The 15,303-nt window shown below is 40.7% G+C and overlaps 1 protein-coding gene across 1 annotated transcript in view; it reads right to left on the minus strand.

Moving 5' to 3' along the window:
* Positions 1-4,039: 4,039 nt before the first annotated feature.
* LOC109423852 (uncharacterized membrane protein DDB_G0293934) overlaps positions 4,040-15,303 on the minus strand; it is a 619,352-nt gene continuing 608,088 nt past the window's right edge. The window contains exon 7 of the mRNA XM_062852168.1: positions 4,040-4,853. The gene's annotated coding sequence lies outside the window, so the exon portion shown is untranslated. The remainder of the gene's footprint in view (positions 4,854-15,303) is intronic.

Below are 15,303 nucleotides of genomic sequence, written 5' to 3' on the forward strand. Positions count from 1 at the left end.
GCTGTTGCAAAAGTTACTTGCCTGCTGTGAAAATTCTGTTTTCATTAGGGTGGTCCGAACCAGAACAGACGGTATCAATAATAAGTAAACAAAATATAAAGAATAGGCTTGCTACTGTTAGGCCCTACGGATCATTTTCGTAAAAAGGTACAAAACTTTTTGGGTCCCATTTCAAATATTGCTCCAGATTTCTGTATAGGGCACTGCATTGTTTTGATTTTGTATGGGATTTTGAAGTTTCCTGGCCTTGTTGTTTACAAAATTCCTGTAGGAGTGAAAGAGAAGGAGAGAATTTTATGCAGTGCCCTATTGTGAATGTGATACAATAAATTGGTTTTGCAAAGCTCAGTGGTTCCCAAGCATGAATGACAGGTCATGTTAATTTGGCAAGAAGCGAAATTCCTAGGAGAAGATGTGATTGCTTTTTGGATTGATTTTTCTTTATTTCAGAGACTTTGCTTTTTGGATTTTAGATGTTAAGGAGCACCCTTAACATCTAATCGCGACCGAGGATGGAGAGCGGTAGCCACGAACCGTGTATTATGGAGAAATATTGTTGATTCAGTTTTATTTTGAATTTGATGTTATACTAAATAAATGAATGAAATGTCAAGGAGCACTAATTTCAATGTCTCAGATTTCAATAAAGTGGTGTTGTGAAGCAATCTGAAATCACGGGCCATGCCAATTTCTCAGAAACCGAAAGTCCTAGGAGTCCTCATGGATCACTTATCACACTAAAGGAGTGTTACATAGCCTAGTGATTCTCAAGCTGACGTCACGGTCTAGTTGGCATATAATCATCTAGTATGGGTCTTCTCATAAATCACGTCTACCCTCCATTCTTCTGAAGCGCTCAAAGCCTCTGAGAACTTAGGAAACTTTCTAAAATGACTCTGAGATCCCCTGGAACGTCCTGAGAACCTTTACAACGCCCCTGAGTTCTCCTGGAATCCCTCTGTGACTTCCTGGAATTTCCCCTGGGCTCCTCTTATAATGCCTCTGTTATTATTGTTTTAACCTGGAATCCCAGAAACTCCCTAGAAAACCCCGAAACGCCTCCGAGACCCCTGAAGTCCCTGTTGAAACCCCCATGAGAACCCCTGAAATGCCCCATTGACCGTCTGTAACGAGCCTACGTCCCCCATGAACTCCCGGAGAACCCCTGAAATGACATTGAAACCCCCTGAAACGCCCCTTGAAATCATCTGAAACATCCTGAAAGTCACGTTTTTTTTTAAATTCCGCTTAGCTTGTGACCATGAATTGGAAATCCTGATATTCACGTGCTCCGTGGCCAAAGATTAAAAAACACTGATTTTTACGACTTACCTCTATTAGAGATTATAGATCCTTGAGATGATCAATCCGAAAAACATTTGCGCTCCTCCTAGTACTCTCGATTCTTGAGAAGTTCTTCTAACCCATGCCCCCAAATTGGGAACCACTGATCTTAGCAATACAACTACATTGTGAGAAGTACTCCCTGATCAGTTCTGTCGCAGCTTTCGTGGTATACAGACGGAAAGTGCTCTGCTGCTTGGTTTATCTGTGCTCAACAGCCTTTGCTGTTCAACTCGCGCGCATTGTTCCCGGTCGTTCGCTTCAGCTTCATTTGTTCTCGGTGCGTTGTGTGTCACCAAAAAGAGCACCCGATTGAAGAAATGAACGAGATTATTAACACTGCTCAGTTTCGGTTCCCGCCCGGCAGCGCCCGCCCGTCCTGGGAGGAAATTGCTAATTTCATCAAGCAATTGGACACTGACCCAATGCTGATGGAGGCGGCATATAGAACGGCACAAGACCGGTCACTGTTCGTAAAATTTACGAGCTTCGATGCAATGATGGAATCATTGAAAAGGAACTTGGAACCGCGCAAATTTATTTACACAAACGGAGACTCGGTTATGGTACGCATGTGCATAGCCGGTATCAATATGCAGTACGTCCGAGTTTTCGATCTGCCGCCGGAGCTGGACGACGACAAGTTAGCGGAGGTACTTGGATCATATGGAGATGTGGAACGCGTAGTTCGGGAGAAGTTTTCCGCGGATTTGGGATTGGCTCACATGTTTACCGGTGTGCGCGGTGTGTACATCAATGTGAAAAAGCCAATTCCACCATCACTCGATGTTCTGAATAGGAAAGGAAGGATTTTTTACACTGGACTAAAGGACACGTGCTTTTTGTGTCTAGCAACGGGACACCGACGGGAATCCTGCCCTAAACGTGCGGTTCGGAACAAACAGCAAAGTCGCCAACAGGAAACTCCAAGTAACAGCTCATACGCTGACGTAGTCTCAGGAAAGGAAACAATACAATTGCATGTGGATACAGTGGAGAGCGAAATCATTGAAATTTTGGAAGAAGAAGTGGAAGAGCAGAATGCGGAATCGGCAGAAGCGGAACATTGGGAAACAATCGTTTGTGAAACAGCAAAAGATTCGGAAAAGGAGATTCGTCGAAAGGAGAGCATAAGACAGCTGGAAGAAGTCGCCAAATCGATCCTGGAAGTGATGGGGAAGCCACCGGCCAGTGAGCGTCGTGCCCAGTTCGCAGCATCTCGGTCGACTTCTGGTTCCGGATCTGCCCCGAGGAAGAAGTGTGCCCGCAGAACTTTTTATTAGTTGTTAGTGAATTGCTTATAGAATAACAAAATATTCTTTGAGATTTGCGGCTCCGTAGAGTTTTTGATTAAACAATGAGCCTATAATAAATGAATTGAAAAAAAAAAAAAAAAAAAAGTACTCCCTGAAGTGCAGAATTCGGAAAACCTTTTCACTTCACACTCACACCTTCAGTTCTTGAGAAAATCGCTCGGCCCATGACCGTAGGTTGGGAACCACTGACTGCACTTAGAAAAACTGCTAAATTATTCATTATAACTAAACAACTTGAAACGAGCGAAAGCGAAAACACGAGGAGGCAAAGCAGCACGGATTTGTGAGCCGACATATGCAGTATATTAGTCGGGAGAGGTTGTAGATGAAGCGTGGTTACTGAGGGTCATCAGCAAGAACAGCGAAGAGCTTTTTACCGTGAAGGTGGCTGCACAGCAGCTTGTCTTTATCAGTGACTTTGCGTCCTGGAAGTCGAACATTAACAAAGACCTCAGGCAGGCCTTGTAGAGACTTCCGTAAGCTAACGATGATGATCAAGCAGGCCTAAAATGAACTCATATCAACTGTGACCGACAGCAGTAGAGCCCGTGATGCAGAAGGTGCCAAAGTTTACCGAGACGGAGGCCTTCGCATTCGCCAGACGCGATTGTTTATGACAAGCAATCCCATAAGCGTCCCAGTCATCAAGTGTGGAGTCAACAGGCAGCGGTCGTAATATCAGGAGGACAACAATGCTGGCAAGTTGGATATCGGGCAGGGGTCCCGAAAGCTTGCAAGAGTGAACATGAAAAGGCTACCCGTCTAAGATCGAATAGAATAGGGAAAAGCGATCAAAGGTTTTCACCCATCACCGGTTACTGCGGGCCCAGGGTAGAACGCCCCCTGGGCCCTAGTCAACAGGAAGGAAAGAGGAAAAAGATAGAGGAACAGGAGCATAGGGTATCCAGCCGAGGAATGGCAGGAGGTCCGTCATCAAGACGGACGAGTTTGAGTACTAAGGATTGTAGGCGATGAAAAGCGAAGCGAAGCTCTTAAATCTTGGAGCTGACGTACGCAGTATTCGACATATTCGTACAGGTGAAATGATCATTGAGCGCAACCGCGATAAACCCGCAAGGATGTCTACTACAAATGACGGCTTGAGAGCGGAAGCGATCCTAGGGTAGAACGGGGCAAGATGGCCACCCAGGGCAAGATGAGCACCCCTCCGTTTTACTACTTTTATGATGAATTTTGCCCAAACAACTTCATAATCCGTTATAATAATGTTAATCCTATTTGTAAACCTGATAAAAGGTACATCATAATGAACGAATTAAAAAATATCGTCAAATTAGTCAATAGCATGGATTTTTAGCATTTTCTTATAATAAATCATCAGAATAAAATAAGGTTTTTATGTCAGAATCAAATTTTTACCATAATTCTGGTTTACGTTTTTACCGCTCCTGCTAAATGAGCCATAATTGAATAACTAACACTATTACAGCTAATAATGCTACTCCTTTTTCATAGGTGTCGCAATAGTTTCGTGTTCATCGTTCTGAAAAACCACGTTCATTTTCACGTCGTATTTCCTTCCTATAAGGGGTCCTAATTGTGTACGTTCGATTCATTAAATTCCCGTCCCGAATTTTATTAGTTCGGCTTGCGCGTGAGTTGTCTCTGAATTGATTTATCTGCTCGCCCTCTTGCATGCATTCATTTTCTTCCCCGAGACAGTCAGACAGAAAACGGTCACTCCCTGCTACATTTCCAAAGCGTGGCGAAAAAAGAACAGTACCAATCAACCGACCAAGAGGATTTGCCGCCGAAAATGAATGCAGGACACAGCACGAGTAATCCACTTAAAACTAATGGATCAGATCGCCGAACGTGACTTTACTGTTTATCACGCGCTTTTGACTTTGCTCATTGAAAAGGGCTTGGTCCTCGGTGGTGGTGGTGAAGGACATAAGACTACCTACACAGCTTGCTCAAGTGGATGGCCAGGCGGGGGAGGTTATCTTCTCTATCTCGGATGCTCTGCTAGTTGCTGGTTAACAGTTCCTATCCGGTTGGGTTCGATACCACCTCTGGAAAAATGTTTTCCTCGCAAGATTTTGTTGGATTTTTTTTTGCTGAATTGACGGGAAGAGTGGTGTGTGTGAATGGGTTCATGCAGCTGCCATCAGTTGGTTTCGTTCTGGTACTTCCGGTGAAAGGGTCATCAAGGCGATTGTTGATTTGCAGCTGAAAATACATCGAAGCAAAAGGAATAGATAATAAGTACACTGATTAGTCTTTCGTACCTATCAAAAGTTTGAGATAATCCTAGAACATGGTATTTTTGAGCCCTTATGCTTGCCGAATTGCAACCGATGTCTCGATGGGTTCTTATTCACTGGATTATGAGTAGGGACAATGGAAATTCGCGGCAAAATTTCTTAAATTTCGCGGGCCACTTTTGTGAATTTCGCGGCGATTTCGCGGCCCCATTTTTGTTGACCGTTTTGTTGAATTAAACTGCCATTTCGCATGCCAAATGAATAATTTATTTGATTTTGTGAGGTGTAATCATTACTTTTTCGAAAAAAAAACAACTTTGATGAAAACTCTGAAAAAACTATATACTTAAAATGCCGTAAACTTTTATTGTGTTGATACGGAATCATGATGAACGTTTCACTGTAAAAAGTTATATTTATGCTTTGAAATTTGAAATAGATGGAAATTTGTAGGGTATTTGCGTAATTTCATAAAACTTCGCGGCATTTCGCGAGATTTCCTAAATTTCGCGGTGGTAGTTCAATTTCGCGGATTTCGCGGCTTCCGCGAAATCGCGAATTTCCATTGTCCCTAATTATGAGCTAAACAAACTGGATACATTATTAGGAGAAAGTGGGGTAAGATGCCATTTTCCAAACTTTCATAGTTTTCAATGATGAATAGCCTCATTTGTTAGGCTGTCCAAGTGGTAACAGCAACTTGACAATATTTCATCGATTTTTAGCCATTTTAAAAACTGGTTCGTAAAACGGAAGTGGTGCAAAAAGGCCATCTGGCATGGGTTAAGATGCCACTTCATGAAAACATTCAAAAATTACGTCCTTCATTTTTCGGGCATTTCTGACTCCCTTTCCATCCTCTGTCCTGCTTTTTTCGTATACTCAACACATGGAGTGTCAACCCTCTTCCCGCTAAACGAAGGTCGCCGTATTTGAATGACCCCTAATATGGATAGCGTAGACATCAACAACCATGCGCCTCCATGCGTGCCTTAATCATTTATTTTAAATTTTATTGCTCCTGTGCTCACTTGATGTAAAATACTGCATCATTGATTCAAATCATTTCAACGCAACGATGCTAAGTATTTTTGATGTTTGAGTGAAGCATCAGATTTCTCAGACCCAATCAAGGATTAGATCGCTCTGCAGCGATCGTCTCTGAAAATGTAAGATGCGCACAGATTTCAATTTAATGGTCATGAGTACATTTTGGGTTCACACTGTGACGTACGTTGCTACCAGAGACCGAGATCACCTCATTTTCTCCACGACTGTCGCGGGATGGAGTTTTTGGGGAGGGTTAAAAGTCACATGATCTGGATTTACATTGGTCAGTAATGTGATTCATGCAACTAGTATTTAAATCAAAACTCTTAATTGTTTTGACTAAAATATTACACATGTCGACACCGAAGATGACGAACCATTCAAATTATTTTGTTATATTTATTATCAAAAGGTGTTTTGGAAATTTGTGCCGACACTTGACGTGACGAACCTTTCAGTATTTGTTGGGTAAATACACGAAAATACCGGGGAACGTGGCGCAATCGGCTACACGTTTGCTTCATAAGCAGATGGTCATGGGTTCGATCCCAGCCCCGGCACTTTCATCAGTTGCTCTTTCCCCCTGAGAGCAGCTGACACTTATCCTCTTCTGAGCCCATGGCTCAAACGAACCCGGACTTGGACAACGGCGAACCGGCAACTCATGGTGGACCCCCAATCGGTTCTACAGTTGACTCTCTACATCTCGATATTGAAGGGACCATCGAGATAGGGAGAGATTGAACTCAAGAACAAATTTCTAATGCACACTAGATTGAAAAATCGTCCGTAACTAGGAAAAACCGTCAACAAACGGATGTCACTTCACCTTCACAGAATTTTTTGCACCTAAGAAATGAGATCTATAGCAACCTGTAAAAACGGGAATATGGAGAGAAAATCTCGAACAAAAACGAACGAGATCGCATCGAGATAGAGAGATATCGAGATAAGGAGATATCGACATGTAGAAAGGTAAAATGTATGCAGATTGAAGGGACCGACCAAACCATCGAGATAGGAAGAGATATCGAGATGTAGAACACCGACATGTGGAGAGTCGACTGTACCATGATACAGTGGTAGACATTCGTTTAGCCGAGGCATATTTTTTTCTATTTTTTTCGCAACTGTAATAATTTTATGTTTTTTTTAATATTTAGGGGATCTTCTAGGTAATTTGCATGAGCGAATGGGATGAAACAATATATTATTCATTTTTTGGCCTTAAAATACAAGAAAAAAAAAAATGCCTAGACATTCGTTTAGCCGAATTGTACAATTTTTAAAAATCCATAGTAAAAACTATCAAATTTCGAAAAATATCCAACACAATCATTTTGTATGGTGACCTGCATTATATATCGACTTGTAAAAAATGAATTTGATCGTTTTCAGAAGTGTTGCCATATTAATTTTACATGTATCTGATATAAATATGTTATATTATTGTAAATGTTTCCAAATTGAAATTTGTTGTAGTTATTTTCATCGGAAGTGATTCAAATGAAATTATCATGACGAGTGCGGGTTAAAAATCAACGAAAAAACAAAGTTTTTAACAGAAAAAATGCCACAAACCACCAAAAAATCACGTATCTAAGTATTTTTTGATGAAATATGATAGTATCACTTGCACAAATCACAGCGTTTACTACTATTACGTTTTCTTATAGCTTCTAATATCTTCTAGACTGTATTCTGGCTGAAACAACATTCATTCTTCATTACACCAACAATGCTAGCCATGAAAATGTTTGACAATTATCAGGTCATTTTGGCAGACCACACACATGCACCAAAAAACGGATCATATACTCTACTTTATCGATCATGTTGCCGTCCTTTTCATGCTCATGTTACATCTGTCAAAATGAATGTGGTTTAAATTAAAAACTCATTTATAATATATTTTTTCAGATTAAATGAAATAAGCCAATGTTTTGACCATGTCATGCATTTTTGTATGTTCATCTGCTTTAAAATAAACAGGGTACAAACATTCCGACTCTTCTAGCAGTTCTTTCACTTGGCAGTCTTCTAATTCATTCAGTAATGCTAGTATTATACAGATATACTTCAGAGGCATTAGGATACGTTTTTTTTCTACACAGAACTTTTTATTTTAGCTTTTATCAATCCCATTTTGATGTTTAACCAACCAAAAATCTTTATACTTAATTTTCTGACGACATTTTATGCAATCATTTAAACATTTCCATCAATAATTCTGTGCCTTATTTTCAAAACAACCAATCTAGCTTACATTACAGTGTTTACAGAAAGCATTTTCCTTATATAAATTTATTTATCATCGTTTCTCCTTATCGGGACAATTTTTTGTAATTATTATTTGAATTTCACAAATAAAAAAACTTTTAAGGTCAATTATCTTGCTAACACGTCCTAAACTATATGCCTTGGGGTATTATATTCACGAAATTACAAAAAAAAACTATTAAAAACTATTTTTTCATTTACCTTGGCTTAACGAGTGTCTGGCAAAAAATGACAGTTAAAACGTTTTTACCCTAGTTTTTGTTTCAGTGTATATGTATTTATGTTGTATCACCTTTTCATAAAACAGTACTAGATATACAATCACTGCAATAACAAAGTTTTATCATAATATCATTTGTATGAGTTTCCTGACTTTTTTTTTGAAAATTTTTCAGCCTCGGCTAAACGAATGTCTATCGCTGTAGGGTAGAAAGTGGCAGCAGCGCAACGGCAACCAGTTCGATATAAAACTATTAGAATAGAATTAATTTAGGTACTGTACAAAGTGTAAGTACAGCTCCCAATTAGAATCGCTCACAAAGTGCCCTAGTGGACAAAAAGAACTGTAAATTAGGTTAAGTGATTGAAGAATACAAAAAATACCAGAAGGGTATGGTCCTTCGAGCCAGATCATACGCGTGATTACTGTTTGCTGATACGGAACAACTACTGTTGAACGGAACGAGGAGCCAGGATTCAAGGTTCTGATCGAGCTGAACGACTAAATACGGACAGATTTGAAGAACACATAGAAGTACGATTTGCATGTTGAGTCTGTGACAATTTACATGAGAAAGGCCACTGTGGGTGGCGATTGATGAGAAATAAACCTAGATTTGCATGCGAAATTATGTTGGATTATTTAGTGGATCTGATCCCTGTGGTATACATTATCAGTCAGTCTTGGATTTGCTGAATCTGGTTGGTATTGGTTGTTCCCCTCCGCTGTGTCTGTCAAACTTTGAATGGTCAGTTCGTCTCGCGGCGCGTGGAGTCGCAGTCAACAGCAGCAGCAAGTGCAGTGTTACAGTGTGGCAGTGAAGTGTGCGGCAGCGTATAGTAGGGGAGACTGGGGAGACTTGATCCCTTTTTCTTAATTTGCCTGTAACTCTAAGAAAAAACACAAAACTAGATACATTTTTCATACAAAATAGCAGGTAAACATCTATTGCAAGTTTATACAAAACAGAAGGACTTTAAATTATTGTTAAAGTTTTCAAAACTGTGTTTTTATGTAGGCATGTCTTATGATGTATTTTTCAAAAATGGGTCAAAATTGATCCCCTTTTGAGCACATGGTTAATTTAAAGGAAAAATAACTCCAGAAGCTTCCTATTTATTTTCTTTTCCAGTTTTCTTGCATTCTTGATGCATACGGTGTATTTGAAATTATAAGATTTCCTTAAATTGTTAAGGATATGCCGTATCTTGAAAATGGGGAGACTTGATCCCCCTTTTCATGGTTTGTACTAAAATAATAATTATCTGACACGTTTTATCATTGAATATACTAGAATTCCGAGTAAATAGAGGCTTTTAAATTGAATTTTATTTTTCACATATATAATGTGTGTATAATCCTCGAGGGATCAAGTCTCCCCATGTCACTGTTGTATACACTGAGCTACATTAATTGAAATATTTATAAAACAGCCTTATTTGAAGAAATACGTTTGATAGTTTTTTATTTATACTATGTGCTGTGAAATTTTGACACGATTTGGTTCCAGTTTCACAAAGTTATTGAAATTTTTCGGAATCGCCTAAAAGATTTCTGAAGGACTGAAAACAAACCATCAACCGTTGAAAAATAATGCAATGTACAATCGAAATCACTCTTAGCCAAAACATAGTCGTTTGTCCAGGAGTAGTTTTGGAAAAATTATGCTAGAAGAAAAATGTTTTTGATTCCGAGCAAATATGGGGGGAACAAGTCTCCTCAGGGATCAAGACTCCTCAGTCTCCCCTATGGTACTGTGGTGTTAGTGCACAGTGGCTTCGTTTGTGCGTGACTTCAAAGAAGAACAAGACCAAGTTGAGGTGGAAGTTCGTTTGCAGATGTTCGAAAGTGCATTCCATGACTTTCACGAAGTTCGTGAGAAGATCGTTGTGATTATGGATGAAGCCGACGAACATAAAGTGGTCGATCCAGAGGAGTCGGAACAGGAGCGTCAAGTGAGGCTGGAACATACGGCGAAGAAGTGAGAAGCTGAAAGCGCAAGGCGAAGGCTGTGTTGCTGAAGTGGCAAAATCAGATGAGGCCTGTCAACCCTAGTTCTGCAGTACCAACTGCACATGCGGTTCTCTCGAGGGTGAAGCTTCCGGATATAAAAACAACTCCCAACGTTCAGCGGCATACAGCGAGATTGGGTTTCGTACCGTGACGCGTTCCAAAGCCTGATCCATTGCAATCGGGAGCTCATGGACATGGTGAAGTTCACCTTCCTCCGATCATCGTTGCCCGGTAATGCACTCCTGGAAGCCAGTTCCTTCGAGCTTTCGGTAGCGTGGGGTGCGTTGGAGGATAGCTATCACAACCGAAAGCTGATCGTAAAGGCATACCTCGATGTCATGTTTGGAATCAAGTCGATGCTACGAGAAAGATACGAGTCAGCTCATCAGCGACTTCGAGAAAAACCTGTTGATGTTGCAAAAGATGAACCAGGCCACCGATAGCTGGAGCACGATTCTGGTGCACATGGTCTGCTCGAGACTCGACAAGCTCTACCTTGCTATTCTGGAAAGCGGCGCAGATTTCGAAAGAGGTACCAACAAATCGAAACCTAATCATCTTCCAGAAGAATCACTGCGCTGTTTTCCAATCCGTCCGTCCGAGTAAAAACCCCGTCGTCGAGACAAAGAAACCGAAGATAACCGTGAGCCATCCTTCGACTAGCTGCACCGTGCGATGCTGCTTCTGTTCGGATTCATTGAATCCAGCGTTTTTTGTGGAAGGTTCCAGAAGATGAAGGAAGCAGAAGAACAGTCTGTGCATGAACTGCCTCTCATCGGGACACTTGGCCAGTGCTGCAGCAACAACGGATTGTGTCCACAAAAAAAGTAAACAATCCACCGTTCCGCAGACGTCTACAAAACCCACAAGTGAAACTCAAGCGCAAGCATACCCGGGAACACCAATACACCACACTCAGCGAAAAAAACTAGCGAAATTCATCGAAATACCTTATGAAAATTTGCTATAACCAATTCTTATGGATGCCATAAGAATACCTTATGAAAATTGATCATGCTTGCTATGACAAATTTCATAAGATAAATTTATGAAAAGAACAAAAAAATCTTAAAATGATGCAGACTGGATTCGATCCATGAACGTCGGGATCACCGAGCCCGTGATTTATCCACACGGCTACCGACGCTTGAGAATACCAAGTTGCTAAACATGAATAAAAGCCAAGCTGTGAGACGATTTTACGTCATAGAGTGACCTTATGAAAATCATCCGAATCATTATGAATTATTCAAAGGCCGTTTCATAAGTTGGGCCTTATGAAAATCTTAAGGTTATTTGGCTGAGTGCAGATAGCATCCACCACACACCACCAAAACGAACGATGCACTTTTTTATCCATTATCTACACATATTCGCCAAACCCAAAACTCGCCACATGCATACAACTCACATTACAAAACTCTCTCTCTTCCGTCACAAATAAGACAAAGCAAGTCCTGCACTCAGCGAAAAAAACTAGCGAAATTCATCGAAATACCTTATGAAAATTTGCTATAACCAATTCTTATGGATGCCATAAGAATACCTTATGAAAATTGATCATGCTTGCTATGACAAATTTCATAAGATAAATTTATGAAAAGAACAAAAAAATCTTAAAATGATGCAGACTGGATTCGATCCATGAACGTCGGGATCACCGAGCCCGTGATTTATCCACACGGCTACCGACGCTTGAGAATACCAAGTTGCTAAACATGAATAAAAGCCAAGCTGTGAGACGATTTTACGTCATAGAGTGACCTTATGAAAATCATCCGAATCATTATGAATTATTCAAAGGCCGTTTCATAAGTTGGGCCTTATGAAAATCTTAAGGTTATTTGGCTGAGTGTGCTATCCACTGCCATTGTTCGGAATCGTGATGACGACGGAGAACATTGCTGGATTCATGCTCGCAGTATTGTTTCGACTCATCCGAGTTCTGTCAACGAATAAACTTTAAATAATTCCCGAACTACAGACGGTTAAGGGGATCGGAGGTTCAGCTAGCGGCTGTGAGTGGCACGGTCAGTCCACGCTTCACAAGCATGTTGAATTTTGAGGAAGTAATACGTTTCAACGTGTTGCCGAAGCTGACGGCCCCACTGCCATGTGATGGGTTCGATGTCAACACGTGGAATCTACCAGATCGCAGTGTCTTTGCAGATCCCGAGTTCTACCATACGTCGGGCATCGACATGATCATCGGTGTCAAGTACATACTATCTAGGGATTGAAGATTCCGACTGAAGATGGACCAACGTTCCAAAACACGGTGTTTGATTGGATCGTGTCTGGCCGTGTCTCCGAAGCTACGTGTCCGTGCCAGTGACTTGCCATTGCCACCACACTGTGTTCTACGGCGGAGCTCCAAGACCAACGCACACATTTCTGGGAGCTTGTGAATTGTCGCTATATCAGCACGTAGGTTTCACCAAGGACTCAGTACCCAGCGATTGGCATGGTTTTTGTGACGCATAAGACAACGCGTATGGAGAATGCTTGTATCTCCGAAGTATCTCCCCCCGGACGGCGTCGTTTGTATCCAGCTGATGATGTCGAAATCCAGAGTTGCGAGTTAACCCGAAGAAAAGGAAACGCCAGCAGTTCACACCCCATCTCAAACTATCGGTGAAGAGCTTCAAGACAACGTTCAAGAAGGTTTTTTTGGGAATTGAAAACAAGAATGAATGTTTCCAGTTGATGGAAACTTCTGACATTGGAATGAGATGTTGTCAGCGGTTAAAGAATCACTGAACAGCAACGTTTCAATAAAACTGACGGGATACAATGTGGGTCGTCAGAATACTAAAATTTCAGTTAAGGAATCGCTTTTGAAACATCTTCTGCATCAATCTGAAATGTGTTGTAACCCGTCACATCACGCACAGTCTCACGAGTGGCTATCTCAACTTGAGCAAATGACGCGGCGGAACTGCTGAATGTCGGCTATGAACTGAGTGGAGAAAAAGATCGCACTTTTCAGAAATCGAGTTTTCTTGTAGCTCTCCAAGGTGCATTGATGTAGGTACACAGATCGAAAAAAGAATGTAAAATTCTGTGAAATATGATGCTCATGATTGTAGCGTGGGATATCACAGAAGTTTACATGACATATCATGAAAAAGTCATATAATATCATGTAAACTTCCATTATATGTCATGTAAATAAGCATGACTCTGTGTGTTTACATGACATATAACACAAATTTACATGATATATCATGTAAACCATCATAAGAGTAGGTTTACATGACTAAACTGAAATATACATACATGACGTGTAAACCTCATTATTTTTATTTGTGTAGGAAGTCCGTCATCGTTCCGCTTAGATCTGACGAAATTCCAGACCTGCTTCGGGTTCAGATGTATCTAGATGTACCGAGTGTACAGGACCATGTTTTATAGCGTATAGCGGCGTATAATGCCGAGGTTGTAATCCATATTTTGAAGAAAGATTTGTATTAGGTATGCAAAAAATGCTATAATCTTCATGATACTCTGTGTGTCTATGTCTGCTGAGTAGTTTTATCGCAACATTATCAAATACCCAACCAACACCTGGATATCCCACGGAAGCAGCAATCTCATAAATATTAATCGACACGCCAATAGCTCCAAGTGCTGACTTGAGAAGTGTTGCACTTCTAGCTGAAGATATAGGACCAGCTTTGATAGTTGACGATGGGATGGAGCCATTTAAGTGAGTGTCGTGTAATGGGGAGCCCACCGGGTGGCGGCGGTGATGAAAATCCGAACGAATCCGAAGAAAGCGATGCTCACATGATGCTTCTCGACTATCCGTCGTTTTCGCCACGTTATCTAGTTGTAAGTGCTCAAGGAGACGTCTTTTCACGTCGTGGCCATAGTCTAAATTATGCCAAGTGGAAAAGTTTTCTTTATCCCCACCGGGGGGTCGTTGTTTCGCAATTTGCATGCGCTGCCATGACTCGCACTTCCATTTTTGCATAAATCATAATCATGTTCGTTTTTGTTCGTATCTTCGGAACGGGGATTGCTTCCTGACTGGCTGGCTAGCTGGCTGGATGATAATATCGTACGATGGGGTCCTGGAGTCCAACGCACATGGTCTAGCAGGGTATAACATTTCTTTTCGATTTATTGACTCAGAGAGGCTTCTAGAGCAGCGTTTCTCAAACTATGGGTCGCGACCCACTGGTGGGTCGCAGGCTGATTTTTGGTGGGTCGCGAATGCTTGGACGATATTGTAATAAATGTTTTAGTTAACTTATTTCAAATAATATTGTAATCCATTTATCATTTACAAATACTCTCTTGAAGAATGGATTGAGTTACTGCTAGAAATCAGGATCCTGCCTAATTAATTTATTCCATGAATTATATTATAACTAACAGACTAACTGGATTATATTCAATGTTGAAACTACTTTCTGCGTTCTGAAATCGATTCTGAAACTACGAAATTTTAATAAGAAGGTGTAAGATTCAGGTAAAAATTCAGATTTTTGTAGTGGTCTGGAAAATAATGAGTTAAAGTATTGGCTTGCAGTTTGCATTTTCTGTTAGATTTACACGCCCAGTTCAGTACCTAGCAATTCAAAAAAAAAATGTATGCCAAATCTCGCCAAGAAACCAACGAACGTTTGTTTATATTCATCAAACGATCTGTTCATTTCAACCGAGCTTCGATAAAGCATAATTTCAGTGAAATCCTGCTAGATTTAAAAAAATCTGACCTTTTAGAAATTTTAAAACCTCATCTGACTAATCTGACCATCCGGCAACATAATAATTTTGAAATCTCCTCTCGCCGTAAATATAGAACAACATTTTCAACTCGATTTGTTTGAAAGGTTCTGCAGAA

The sequence above is a fragment of the Aedes albopictus genome, chromosome 2, assembly GCF_035046485.1.
Source record: "Aedes albopictus strain Foshan chromosome 2, AalbF5, whole genome shotgun sequence".
Classification (NCBI taxonomy): domain Eukaryota; kingdom Metazoa; phylum Arthropoda; class Insecta; order Diptera; family Culicidae; genus Aedes; species Aedes albopictus.